The following is a 15,372-nucleotide window of genomic DNA, read 5'->3' as shown; positions in this document are numbered from 1 at the left end:
TTACAAGAGTATATGTACAAAGATTTAACTTCGAATAATTAAAAGCTAGCTACCGAATGGATAAAGCAATAACTTCCAATATTCAGCTCTCATCGAAAGGTAAAGTCTAATCGATTAACGGAGTAAATTTGCAATTAACCCTTTTCAGCATATGTGACCTATTATGACTGTTTGTTTTGCTTTACCATCATTTTCGTTATAATTGCATTGTATGCGACTGTCATTCAAGTGAGATGTTTAGTTAGCTATAAAACGAGGTTCACTCCATCATTTTCTACATAAGAAATTCTTGTATCAAGTCGGGTATAAGACAGTTGTTATCCATGCGTTTGATGCGTTTGAGCTTTTTAATTTGTCATGTGATTAGGGACTATCCGTTTTAAATATTCTTCAGAGTTCGATATTTTTTATGTACTTTTTATAGAGCGAAATTCATACAAATCTCTATTTTTCTTCCAGATGATTAATGGACGATCAATGTTCAATGTATTGGTATGACTTTGGGCCGAGCGAAAAATCTTACAACTGATTAACGGAAATCGATGTTGGAAAATTTCTAAGACGAATTGGTCGACATTGTTAATATTGTTTTGGTAGAACACAACCTCCTTACACTATAAGCCTCATTATGCCATGTATATATGTCCACATTTTCAGCGAAAGCACTGTAGCAGCTTTTTGTTTTTTACACTAACTCTTTTGATTGAGTATACTCACGAGTATTGCTTAGTAATAGTCGTTTGTAAACACGTTTATCCTCTATCAACTGAATTGTATTGGCTATTTCAGTGTTATTATCTCGAGATAAAGTTCCGTTCTTTTTGTCTGTGTGGAATTTCACTCTCTGTCATTGATTTTAGATAACTATTCATGGTCTGTCCTGCAGGATCATCAAGCTTTTTAAATTTCTGTGTATTTACAGGTTTGGAAGAACATCTTAGTTTTCGGTTTTCGTCCTTTGAAGCTATGTTTTCTTTTTGGAGATGTTCAACGTTCTTTTCAAGACTATCTGTAAAATTTAGAATTATAGATGAACCTTACACTTTTTGAACATAATTCCTGACCAAAAGCATCATATGTAAGTTAAGGTATGTCTTGTTTTTTTTTAAATAATTATGATTTGTTAGGTTTAACTAAAACAAACCGAGAAGCGTATAGCGCATTTGTAATCAAGGACACTGGATATTTATAAGATAGGAATTGTCTAGCGTATACAAGTAAGGTCAAATGTATTATAATATGATTATTGTTAACATATTCAATTAACCCAATAAAAAAGCTTGATGTTTTCAAAATATAAAAGACCCTTGACAGAACTAACGAATTAAAGTAAATTGTATAGTTTAGATTAAATAGTTGAAACGGTTATATCGCTTCTACACCAGCAATTTTAAGTCTTAACTACTTATATAATAAATTAATGTGCACTTTATAGGTAAAAAAGACATTATCTATTCGTCAAACTATTGAATAGTCCACACGACTAGAAAATCAGTGTCGAAGATCCTTCTGACTAAGAAAACATTGTATGCGTTGTGATTATAAATTGTGTCTTTATGACAGTCTTTAACAATTGATTGCATATCGATAGCTAAGAACTTCAGTGTTGAAAAAGACCACCAATTTATACAATAGTTTAAGGTTAATGAAAATTTAAGAACAAGATATATATTACGTACTTCTGTTTTTGTGGGAATTTATATATCAATAACATGCCAGTTAATAAGACATCTTTATTTCGAAGGTGTATCTATAACTTAACTTGCTTATTCACTCAACTATTTATGTTGTTGAGGGTTCTGTAAATATATTAAAAGATTTATAGGCATCATTTATAAATTATCAACCATTCCCTTATTTATGACAGTCTTTTACAATTGATTGCATATCGATAGCTAAGAACTTCAGTGTTGAAAAAGACCACCAATTTATGCAATAGTTTAAAGTCATAAGAAACCTCAAATTCAAAAAAAATATTGCATATGTTTTTTATAACTCAATGGATAGTTTTTATTGTAAAACTAATGTACATATACTTTTTTCTGAAGAAAATTCTTTAATTTATTCATATTTAGAAGAAGTTTACTTTATTTGAATTGCTTCCTTCCAGCAAGCAATTCCCCCGATATATTTTCCGTATGCAAGATGACCTCAGTGTGACCCATCTCGTAAAAATCCGGTGACCACAATACGCATGGATGTCCTTAAAATAAACTATTATCTGAATTTACATGTTAAACACGTGCTCAATTTCCATGCTTTTTTGTTTATTTTTCGTCAATTGTTGACAAACAGGTGACAATCGTTAAACTTCGGCTTTAAAACACGAACTTTAATTACCTGCCATATTTTCACAACAACACTGACCGATTGAAAAAAAAAATTGACGATAATACGATATTTACACGAAAAAAATGATAAATTCGAGCACAGAAGACTAAGTTTATGATGTTTGTATGCATTGGTTTAAGAATTGGAAGAACAATATTTTTCACCGGTCACTCGTTTCTTATGACTTTAAGGTTATTGAAAATTTAAGAACAAGATATATATTACGTACTTCTGATTTTGTGGGAATTTATATATCAAAAACATGCCAGTTAATTAGACATCTTTATTTCGAAGGTGTATCTATAACTTAACTTGCTTATTCACTCAACTATCTATGTTGTTGAGGGTTCTGTAAATATATTAAAAGATTTATAGGCATCACTTATGAATTATCAACCAATCACTAATATTAATTAAGGTACAACCTAAAATATGCTTACCAAGGCGTTGCAGAATTTGAGATATGTGTTCGTCTCTGACAGCACATTCACAGTTGTTAACTTGACGGAGAAATCTTACAAAGAAAATTACCGGCAATAAGATTACTTGTCGATTGAACTAGAATACTACAGAGTTTTCTTTATATCTTATCTTTAAAAACAAAGTTAAGGTCTTACTGATAGCTTTTAAACTGGTGACACCAGATGTTTATTTGAAGGTAGTCAAAATCTACAAATATTAAGTAAATTATTGGACAATTTGAAACAGCTACCGAAATTCGCGATCATTTCGCAAAGGGTTATGATCCAGACTTGGACTGGTGAAATCTTTGTGTGCGTTTCACAGCCTTGTACAATGCATTCAAATTAACAGTGATATATTCTTGTCGCCTATACAAAAAAAAATAGACACCTGAGTTAATTGCATATATAAGGTTCTGTGTATAACAAATAAAAGCATCGTTGATTATCACTTACTAGATTGTTCTGTTAACATAAATTAGATTCATTTTTTTGTCTGGTCATACTATTACACCTGTAAATTGTTAATCCTATGCAGATCTTGCAAGATATATGTTATCCACCCTTCACTACACTAAGCAGTCTCACAGCAATCTCATATTCGACTAGACCATGGTTCCATTAGTAACTTCAATGTGAGATAATAAATGAATATAAAATGTTTGACGTAAAGATATGTATATATCCATGAAAGCATGACATTGGTTAATTAGTGAAAGTAATTCACCTGAAATAAAACACCCCAACGGTTCCGTTCTTCTACCGGGTACCCGTGTACATTAATTTCCAACTCAATATTGCTGAGTCTTGTATAGTCTAATATCGTATTATCCCCGTCTATGTTATCATCAACCTATAAATAAAGGTAGCAGTAGTTTACCGTTGTTCGAAACTTATAAATCGATAGAAAAAAACAAATCCGGGTTACAAACTAAAACCGAGGGAAACGCATTAAATACAACGACAAAACAATAAAATGTAACACACACAGAAACGAACTAAGCGTTAGACAAAATCCGATATGAATAGCAAATATCACATCAAATCTAAATACATGAATTTTGGATAGAAAAGTACCGTGACACGTCTTATAGTAATGAAAATTCACACTCAATCATGAGAGGAAACAAACGACACAACAGTAACACAACGCTAAAATGCAACACACAAGGAAATGAACTACAATCGATAAGGGCCATATTACTGACTTGGTACAGGACATTTTTTAAAGAAAAAGATGGTGGGTTGAACCTGGTTTTGTGACATGCCAAACCTCCCTCCTTAATGGCAATGTTAAACACAACATTAAAATGATAACATAACATCACAGGACTACAATACAAATAAATAGGAGAACATATTGGACAAAGAAGCGCACAAATAATAGCTAACAAAAGGCACCAGGTTTAAAATTCAATACGCCAGAAGTGAGTCTCGCCCACACAAGACCAACCAGTGACGCCCAGATACAAAAGTTCGAAGGCCAAAACAAGTACAAAGTTGAACAGCACCGAGGACCAAAAGGTAAAAAAGCTGTCCCCAATACGGCTAGGGTTTCCTGCTCGGGACAAGAACATCCCTATTATTTAGAATAACTCATACTTTTGGAAACACTAAATTTCATAAAATGACCTTATAAAAGATATAAATGATAGAACTGAAGTATTAAATACTTACAGAAAAAACCCGGATACATTACATAAACCTACCTAATCGAACACAAATTATAAGACATACATAGGATTTAAATATTGTTAACAAATCATAGGATATGAACGGGTATGTGTACTCTCATTCCGTCACCTGGTGCAATAGGTAAATTCATTAAAATACTTAACTCCGAGGAAAATTCGATACGGAAAGTTCCTAAGCAAAAGAACAACAAATATGTATCTTAGACTTATTTTTCAACTAAAAGTAATCGTTTTGCTTCCAGCGATATTGTTCCTGATTTAAATTCTTTGTTCAGAAATTTAGAAATTATTAAAAATCTAAGGTCCCAACTGCTGAAGACAAAGTTGACACAACAATATATTTTTATATTCTTTGATATATTTTTTTTTCATGTAGCTCCTACTCTTTTCAGTATTTATACATTCTGTGCATTCAATTATATTTTTTTGCTTTCATGTTAATCAAGGAAAACCGCTTCGGACGTAGCTTATTTATTAAGCATTGTTTTTGTTAGCTGTTATGGGCTTGATTCCTCAGCATGGGGGTAAAATACTACCATTAGTTCAGTAGGAAGCTTTGGTACTGACATGCTTTGTATTATTCTCCGTTCCTAAATATTGGAATGTTAGTTCCTTGATAATTAATATACATGTATGTGTCAACGGAGAACTGAAGTTAAGGTTATGTGTTTTATAAATCGTTCCAATACCCCAGCTTTACCCATTGAGCTGAAGATATCCTCACAAATGTAATGTTCCATTAAGAACAATTTCAAAATTATAATTATCGGTCGCTCAACATAGAAGCATAATAATAGATATTGTATGTGTCAAGTACACAAAAACAAAAATGTTATTTGTGTACCAGTTCTTTGTAAAAACATAAAGTTTGCTGATTGCAAAATACATGTTTTCCCCTTTCGAAACCTACATGAAGTTATGGATGCTTTCCGAAAAGGTAAAATATACATTGGTTTCCGTCATTTGTTGTTTACACAATCTATATAAATAAACCTTTTGTTTCAAAAGTAGATGGTACGAAGCAATCCTATAAAAAGGGAATACAAATACATTATCGACAAAAACAACAAACTGAAGGTCAACTTAAATTAGTCAATAGATAGATGTCCATAGATCTCAATTTTCCCAAATCCAAGTTTTTAAGTAGATGAAATAGAAATGATCAAATATCTTAACAGAACCAATTGCAAACTCTGCACATATTTTCTTCCTCTACTTGTAAAGTACATTTGATAAGTGTTATTATTTTCTTATTTCCTTTAGTATTACCATATCTGGGTACGCTAACTTAAAGTATTTGAGAGTATTGCAAACACAGTGACATGCATATGTATTACATATTGATATTTTTTTTTAACTTCCTTAGTTTTGGTTTTTGAGATCATCTATCTTTGTTTTTTAATACGCATACTATTACTATACACATGAAGAAATCAAATTTTGTTTTACATTTTCGTAAGGCGTTACATAACTGAATATTTACATACTAAATTATTGTTAGAAATTTCAATGGGCTTCATACCATCAAATTTATTTTAGCTCACCTGACACAAAAAGGTCAAGTGAACTTATCTCATCACTTGGCGTCCGTCGTCCGTCGTCCTCAGTTAACTTTTATACAATTGTTTTCCTCTGAAACAACTGGGTCAAACATAACAAAATTTGGCCTAAATCATCCTGACTGTATATTGTTAAAAAATGTATCCGATGAGCAAAACGAATCACACTTGCAATCCCGAAAATAGCACTACATTTGTGTAAGTGTCTCAGCTTTAAAATGACCCATTATGCATATCATCCAATGTTACGAAAAGGACTGAGCTACATAAGAAAACGTTACCATTACAGCCTATTGAGAATCAATTACCCATATTACCCCAAATATAATACTGGAGTAAAACTACAATGTAGGAGCAACATTTCTTATGAAGAATCAAATGAAAATTTTGGTTACCGCTTGACTCATTTGTATATTGTGTAATATTTTACTGGCATATTTTGGGCATGGTTTTCTTGTCTTTTGACCCAGAGCTTAAATATTTTGCATGTTAGAGTATAAGCATGAGGTAAAGTGTCACATATCATGAAGACCTTCATGTGACCTTGTAATTTGACCTCAAGGTCAAATAAATGTATTTTTGATAGGCCATATGCTTTTTTTTCTTTTTTTGTACATAGCTATTGCATCTTTAGAATGAGGATGTATAATGATGAGATGGAGTGTCCTGTATTGTGGTGATCTTCTTGTGACCTTAATTTTTTTTACTATAAACACTTTACCATGCCTTGTTGTCTTTTGACCTTGGTCTTACATCTTTGGTATGTAGATGTATCATCATCAGGTAGTGTGTCTTACACCATGATGACCTTCATGTGATCTTGAAATTTTACCAAAAGGTCAACTTAATGCTGTTTTTTTTTAATAAAAGTTACCAGGAATAACACCTTTTAACCTAGGTGTTACATCTTTGGTATAAATGGATGTATTATCATGAAGTGATGTGTTCCTTACTATTTTGACCTTCATGAGGTTTTAAAGTTTGGTTCATTTTATTTAAGTAGCTTCAGAGCAATGATTTTTGACGTATTTATTTCATAGGGTACAATATCCAATCACTCGTTTGATTGACTTTGGCGTTCATTTTTTAGCAGATGAAAATGGCAAATTATTTAATTTTCATTTTCAATTGATCTGGGACCATAACTCAAAATATGAAATTATAATGCAGGGAATCAAAATCTCATATAACTTTGTAATATACACACTTATTGCATTCTTACCACCTTCCAAGTTTCATAAAATTATGTTGTGCGGTTTTTATTGAGTTGAACTAACACGAAAAGTATAGACAAACTAACAGACTGAAACATCTTACCCTTGGCAACTTCATTGTGTGGGGAGAATAATAAAACAAGTATAAGGTAGACACAGTCAGGTTATAGGAAAACACAGCCATACAAAATTCATTCCTTAGTCTGAAAGAAGTCCTGAATGCATTTCACACTCTTTGGTGGTACATTATGGTCCTGTAAGACAAATTTCAGTTCATTTACATATCGTATAGATGCCAGTTGAGGTGTTTCAAAGATATACCATCTTTTGCTAGTTGCATGCAAACTGGCCTTGAAACAATTTTACTACTTAGTAAGTCTGAGTAGGAGTCCATGCAATTGTGGTATAAAATGGAAAATACATCATCAGATTTCACTAGTGAGGTAAATTTACTGTCATATAATGTTTTTAATGAATCCACATCCTCTATTGCATTGTGGGCAGAGTAATTTTCTCCTAAAAACTGTTCAATGCTGTTTGACAAGAATCTGCTGCTTAAATTTTCTACATCATTTAAGAGACATTGTTTGTCTAAATGCGCATATACCGTACAAGTTATAATTCTAGATAGATTAAATTATCCAGAGGTTTGAGAGGAGAAAATTTTCGAAAAAATATAAAGTCGAAAATCACCAAGGGATGGATGGCAGATAAAATTTCACATGAAAAACAGCAACATGTGAAATAGTTATCAAAGGTACCAGGATTATAATTTAGTACGCCAGAAACCTTGATGGTTTTAATTGGCTTTACACAATAACAAATGATGGGAAATCAAATGAAAGAGACATGAATAAATGGATGTTATGGTTTAAAAAAAAGGACAATTTGTTTTTGAAAGAATAGAGTAGAATAGTCTAAAAATTAAAGAATAAAGAATACAGAATTGAAGGACTACTCATGAGACTCTCAAACATGGGCACCGTCATGTGATACTGAAATTTGTTTATGATTGTCATACATAGATAAAATTACATCATGTCAACATGAGAAAAGAGTGAAGAAAATATAATCAGTGGCGTAGACACACCTACACCATCAAATGCCTATTAATTAACTAGTACTAGTATATATTTTATTCAATTAATTCAAGCAAGTTGTTAAATTTCAGAAATCATCAACAAAATATTTAGATTTGTTAGATCTGATTCAAGAGAACGCCAGCGAAATATGTATGAAGGTAATTCGGAAATCCATACACAGAGCTGCCCTCATATCCAGCACGTCCTTGAAGCCATATGTTTTCACCTTTGCGTTAAAAAGGTTGGGAATGTCTTGGAGGAATAAGCAAATGGAACGAGCATCAACATACATGGTTACAAGCATAAATGTACTATTAAGAAAAAAATCAATTGCGACTCTCTTGCCAGGTTCGGCAACAATACAGGCTGATATCAGATATATTTCGCTTACAGGTGCAGTGAAATGACCGGAATGTTCATTGTAGGCGTTTCCATAGTTCTCCATAATCATGTCATAGACAATAGCCTGACCAGAGCCAAGAGTTATAGTTTTTGATAAACTTGCTGTAAATGCTGTTGCCATTGGACTCATGACTTGCATTGTTGCCGATGTAGCAGTAGGTGTTGTTACTAAAAAAAAAAAAAAAAAAAGCCATGAAATACAATGACTAATCAAAACGTGTGAATACCTATATTATTTAAAAGCGTTTTATTTGCACAAAATACTCAATTGACTAGCCGCTTCTACTGTGTATTTAATCTCATATCGCTTCTATGCAGCAAACTGGATGAATCAGAACAAAATTAATATTTGGTATTTAATCTATTTATTTCATCTACCCTAAGGGTCAGGATTGGATTTAAATAGTATTGTGGGGAAAGCGCAAAATGTAGTATTGATTATGGACTTTCCGTTTTGAATTTTCCTCGGAGTTCAGTATTTTTGTGATTTTAGTTTTAAATGCAACAGTATTTACCAGTCTGATCATCATCATCAACATTTGAATCATAATGAATTGACCAATTGCCTCACTCATCATGAACCTCCTCTAAAATCCTTCGAATTTCTCTGTTGTCAACCTCAAGAGTTTCAATATTTCTTTCCATGTTCTCTGAAATATAAAAGGGACAAAAAAAGAAATGTATTTTGTTTTGTTTACTTTATGTCTTTCATATGCCTTATAAATATATAACAAGTTAGGGTATTGTGTTACTGTATATTCGCCGAGTTGCCAAAAAACAAACAATGGTGTTGTCAGCCTTTTTAACTTCTTTGGTATTCAATCGTCACTGATGAGTCTTTTGTGAACGAAACTCGCGTCTGGCGTAAATACATTTACAAATTTTATAAATTTCCTGTTACAAAACTTTGAATTTTTCGAAAAACTAAGGATTTTCTTATCCCAGGAATAGATTACCTTAGCCGTATTTGGCACAACTGTTTTGAATTTTGGGTCCTCAATGCTCTTCAAATTTGTATTTGTTTGACTTTATAACTAATATGAGGCAGGCATTACCTGTAAATGGGGACGAAGTCTGTATGAATTATTTTTTTGTAACTTAAATATTTGTTTAAAAAAAAAATAAAACGGAAATACCGTTACGTTTCCGATTTTGGTTCTGTTGTTAGGGATTTAGTTGTGACGTTATTTAAATTATGACGTCATATGCAATGTAAACAAAGAAACGCTATCATCAGGTAACGTTTTTTCATATCAAGGAATTATTAAAAATGAAATTGGTATTGTGCGTTCCTTCCTATTTTATACTAGACTGATAAATATATATTTTACTCAAAGTTTCATACAAACGAGACCGAAAAAAGGAAGTACATTGTACATTTCTGCGCAGGTCCGGGATTTCAAAACACGACAAAAAAATTTGAACGATTTTGAGTTCATTAGTACAATGAAAAATTCGGGAAATTTTCCCGTATTTTTTTTTATTGAATTTTCTACTGTTATTGGGGACTCCGTCCCCATATTATGATCTGAGCATCACTGATGAGTCTTATGTAGACGAAACTCGCGTCTGACGTATTAAATTATAATCCTGGCACCTCTGATAAATATTTACACTACTGGGTCGATGCCACTGCTGGTGGACGTTTCGTCCCCGAGGGTATCACCAGCCCAGTAGTCATCACTTTTGTGTTGACATGAATACCAATTATATGGTCATTTTTATAAATTTCCTGTAACAAAACTTTGAATTTTTCAGAAAACTAAGGATTTTCTTATCCCAGGAATAGATTACAATAAGTTAGTCGTATTTGGCACAATTTTTTGGAATTTTGGGTCCTCAATGCTCTTCAACTTTGTATTTGTTTGGCTTTATAACTAATTTTGATCTGAGCGTCACTGATGAGTCTTGTGTAGACGAAACTCGCGTCTTGCGTATTAAATTATAATCCTGGTACCTTTGATAACTTTTTATTCATATGTCATATAAGATATGAAGAGCATTGAGGATCCAAAATTCCAAAAAGTTGTGCCAAATACGGCTAAGGTAATCTATGAATAAATATATAACATGTTAAGGGTATTGTGTTACTGTATATTAATTTCCCCTTGTTGCAAAACTTAAACGATTGTTTCTATATGCTGAACCTCGGTAAAAAAAGAATGACACTCAAGCTTCCCAACAACACTACACATATAATCGTGGCCTCACTGAGTGTATAGTATATGTTATTTGTCCGTTTTTGTTCATTAATAGAAGAAGCGGATCCAGAGCTTAAAGCCGGATTAGGGGGAGGGGGTGGGGGTATAAGTGTTTGAAAATTATAGAGGTATTCTTGTTATACCAAACTTTATGTTTTATCAAAATTGGTGCACTTTTTGTTCACCCGGCATATGGTTACTAAAAGCGATTTTCTATCAGATTAGTTGAATGATTTAATCACAGATCTTCTCCGCCCGTTTTGTAATAGCTGTATCAGTCCTTGCGTCTAATCCACTAGCCGACTGAGTAAAGTCTTGTGTTCATGATAAAGCTCATTGGTGGTACTTTGTTTTATTCGTGAGATTTACATTCACCATTGGTTTTCACCAATTCTTAACTGGTTTCTTAACAAATTGTCTGAGGTTTTGGTCAGTAGCGAACAAAACGCAATGTTAGCAGGAAACTTCGTCCACGTAATTGATAATCCATGATGAATAATGCAGCCACCCATATTTGAAACATCTTTTTAACTCGTACATTTCTCGTTTTCGAAAAGGAAAAGAAGTAGGTTGGTTTCAGTTTTCATTTAGGCTGCTAAACATTTAAGCACTAGATACAAATGTTGGAATAAAGTTTGCATTGCAATATCCTTAGAATCAACAGGTTTCTCAGCAGTTGCAGAATTTTCAAAAAACAAATCGTATGGATATGATTGTGTTAATTAAATCCCTTGATTCTCTAATTGTTTCCCACAGGCCATGTAATTATGACATGTCTATATTTAACGGAGTGTAGCGACAACGAACGTGTCACCCTATTATGTGTTCACTGGATATTCCATTTATTAAAGTAAAGATATTATCCAACTCTATGATTATTTTATGTGGTACATAACACTACCGGGATATAACTCTGTAGATATCAGCTGACCGTTTTAATCACATTCTATTGTTAAGGAAGAATAATGCTTCTCAATGATAAAAAAAAAGTGCTTGTAAAACAGCCATATATCGAATGAAATTTTTCCTATAAAGTGTGTGGTTCAGGGATTTTGAATGTTTTGTATTTTTGTCAAAGGGTAAACGTAAATTTTTTGTCGAAATTTTAAGAAAATTAAACGTGCCAAATTAAATTAAGTTAAGATGTTTTGTATCGCCTTAAATGTTTGTATTGTACCTTTTTTTACAATGAGTTTGTCGAGCTTTTTTTAGCAGAATATACTAGAAATGGGATGGAAAAAGCAATAAAAGCAATGTTATTTTTTTTTAGTACGTACAGGAGTTTTGGGTGATGAATTGGTACACCACTTCCGTTTCTTATTACACACAAGACTGGCGAGAGTTGTCCCCTGAGTTGATTCCAGTTTTGTGACATATGCATCAGTCATTACACACACTTACAATGATACACCATCAAATATCTTTCAATCATAACTAATGGGTAAATATACCACGCAGAACATTAAAAATTGGATGAATTTTTCAATGATTCCTAATTACAGGCCATAATTATCTGTTCGATTATAAGCAAATAGTTCTGTTCACTCCTTATATGCCCCCCTACTTAATCTTTTTGTGCCTTTATGCTTCATAGAAATTGTGAGAACAGATTTTGTGCCAAATTCATATTAATCAAAATGAATATTTCTTCCTAAGAGTTACTTTTTTCAATAGTGCGATTAACCATAACATTGACAATTATAATTCTGATATTCTGCACAAACTATATGCAATTTAACAAAAATCGATTCAAACATTGGTTTAGATAAGAAGAAGAGAACAATAAAAACGTTAAGTAAAAATCAAACCTAACAAACAAAGACATTTAGTTCAGTAGTCAGTGCCTCGGTATCGGCATACAGTATAGCATACTACTATTTTAGTTACTGAATGATAAAAAAAAATACAAAGAAACTAAAGTTGACCTCAAATGAATTCTAATATTGTTTATAGGATGCTTCTTCGGTTCACAAAACTTCTCAGGTAGTGCACAAGAAATGTTTGGTGTCTTATTGAACAGATATCTTTGAAGTCTTGTTCTGGAACTTCCCTTTACGCCAACTAAAATTAGAATACCAACATCTTCGTATTAATAAGGCCTTAACATAGAGAATTGCGGCATTTTAAGTATAAATCAAATATTCGTGGCGTTAATGTCAGTCATTACTTCAGGCATTGCCTATTAGATAGATTAAAATATTTAATAGCCAATTTCTTTACTTTGCTCAAATGAAGTTTATAAGGCGATATTTTTAATAAGAATTTTTCAAAACACTTCATTTTCAAGCTAAATGTGCAAAATGTTTCTAATTTTTAATGCAATAATTTATTTACACCATCTAACTTTGGTGTAGTTTGTTGATATTATCTACGAACGTTCCTATACACCATCTGACCTTTATGTAGTTAATTCGTATTGCTCAGGTACTTCCCTCTACACCATCTGACCTTGATGGAGTTTGTTGGTATTGCTCAGGTACTTCACTCTTCACCATCTGACGTTGGTACAGTTTGTTGGTATGGTTCAGGTACTTCAAACTTCACCATCTGATCTTGTAGGAGTTTGTCCGTATTGCTTAGGTACTTCACTCTTCACCATCTGACGTTGGTAGAGTATGTTGGTATTGCTCATGCACTTCATTCTTCACCATCTGACCTTGTTGGAGTTTTTTGGTATGGCTCAGGTACTTTACTCTTCACCATCTGACGTTGGTTGAGTTTGTCCGTATTGCTCAGGTACTTCGCTCTTCACCATCTGACGTTGGTGGAGTTTGTCCGTATTGCTCAATACTTCACTCTTCACCATCTGACCTTGGTGTAGTTAGTTCTTATTGCTCAAGAACTTCCCTGTACACCATCTGACCTTGGTGGAGTTTGTTGGTATTGCTCAGGTACTTCCCTCTACACCATTTGACCTTGGTTTAGTGTGTTGGTATTGTCTCGGAACTTTCCTCTACACCCTCTGAACTTGGTGGAGTTCGTTGGTATTGCTCATGACATTTCCTCTACACCATTTGACCTTAGTGTAGTTTTGTTGGTATTGTCTAGGTATATTTCCTATACACCATCTGACGTTGGTGGATTTTTTTGTATTGTCTAGGAACTTTCCTCTACACCCTCTGAACTTGGTGGAGTTTGTTGGTATTGTCTCGGAACTTTCCTCTACAACCTCTGAACTTGAGGGAGTTTGTTGGTATTGTTCAAGACTTTTCCTCTACATAATTTGACCTTAGTGTAGTTTTGTTGGTATTGTCTAGGTACTACCCTCTCCACCCTCTGAATTCGGTGGAGTTTGTTGGTATTGCTCATGACATTTCCTCTACACAATTTGACCTTAGTGTAGTTTTGTTAGTATTGTCTATGTATATTTCCTCTACACCATCTGAACTTGGTGGAGTTTGTTGGTATTGCTCATGACATTTCCTCTACACAATTTGACCTTAGTGTAGCTTTGTTGGTATTGTCTAGGTATATTTCCTCTACACCATCTGACGTTGGTAGAGTTTGTTGGTATTGTCTCGGAACTTTCCTCTACACCATCTGACCTTGGTGGAGTTTGTTGGTATTGCTCAGGACCTTTCCTCTACACCATTTGACCTTAGTGTAGTTTGTTGGTATTGTCTAGGTACTTCCCTATACACCCTCTGAACTTGGTGGAGTTTGTTGGTACTGCTCATGACATTTCCTCAACACAATTTGACCTTAGTGTAGTTTTGTTGGTAATGTCTAGGTATATTTCCTCTACATCATCTACCGTTGGTGGAGTTTCTGTGTATTGTCTAGGAACTTTCCTCCACACCATCTGAACTTGGTGGAGTTTGTTAGTGTGGTTTTTTGTACTGTGTGGTATATATTTAACGATAATTGTAGTCCTATATATAATTAAGGAAAAAAAATACTCAAGTTACATGCATCATTTCACAAGAGTTTGGGTACCATCACAAATTGGTCGATAATTTCATTATTACAAAATCAGTTTATTATTCATTATTTATCATTACTTATAATTCCTAACAGTATGTTAAGTCAATAATAATTTAGTTACTATAATTCGACAATAAAAGAAAGTCTTTGATTGACCTTGTACTTACCAAGGCGCTTCAAAACAGTCTCACTGCTGTCTCTGACATGAGTACTGTCAGTGTAACAGGGGTTATAAAAGTACAATCCTACGAGAAAAAAATAAAACTGCACAAATAGTCCCATTCCTGTGGTTCAACTATACGGAAGACAGTGTTGCCGAATGACAACGTTTATAAAACAAAATTAGAATACAATTATCTACGTTGTAATAAGGCTTTTACATAAAAGAGGGACGAAAGATACCAAAGGGACAGTCAAACTCATAAATCTAAAACAAACTGACAACGCCATGGCTAAAAATAAAAAAGACAAACAGAAAAACAATAGTACACACGACACAACATA

At 33.1% G+C, this 15,372-nt stretch overlaps 1 long non-coding RNA gene across 1 annotated transcript; it reads right to left on the bottom strand.

Moving 5' to 3' along the window:
• Positions 1–8,372: 8,372 nt before the first annotated feature.
• Positions 8,373–15,162, bottom strand: LOC143057851 (uncharacterized). Its single transcript, XR_012972835.1, has 3 exons — positions 15,036–15,162; positions 9,259–9,393; positions 8,373–8,911 (listed from the first exon to the last, which is right to left on the bottom strand). It is a non-coding gene; the product is annotated as an uncharacterized LOC143057851 (long non-coding RNA).
• Between the last annotated feature and the right edge of the window lie 210 nt (positions 15,163–15,372).

This window comes from Mytilus galloprovincialis, chromosome 13, assembly GCF_965363235.1.
Source record: "Mytilus galloprovincialis chromosome 13, xbMytGall1.hap1.1, whole genome shotgun sequence".
Lineage (NCBI taxonomy): Eukaryota > Metazoa > Mollusca > Bivalvia > Mytilida > Mytilidae > Mytilus > Mytilus galloprovincialis.
Note: the sequence above shows the minus strand (reverse complement) of the source record. Positions and strands in the feature narration are given on the sequence as shown.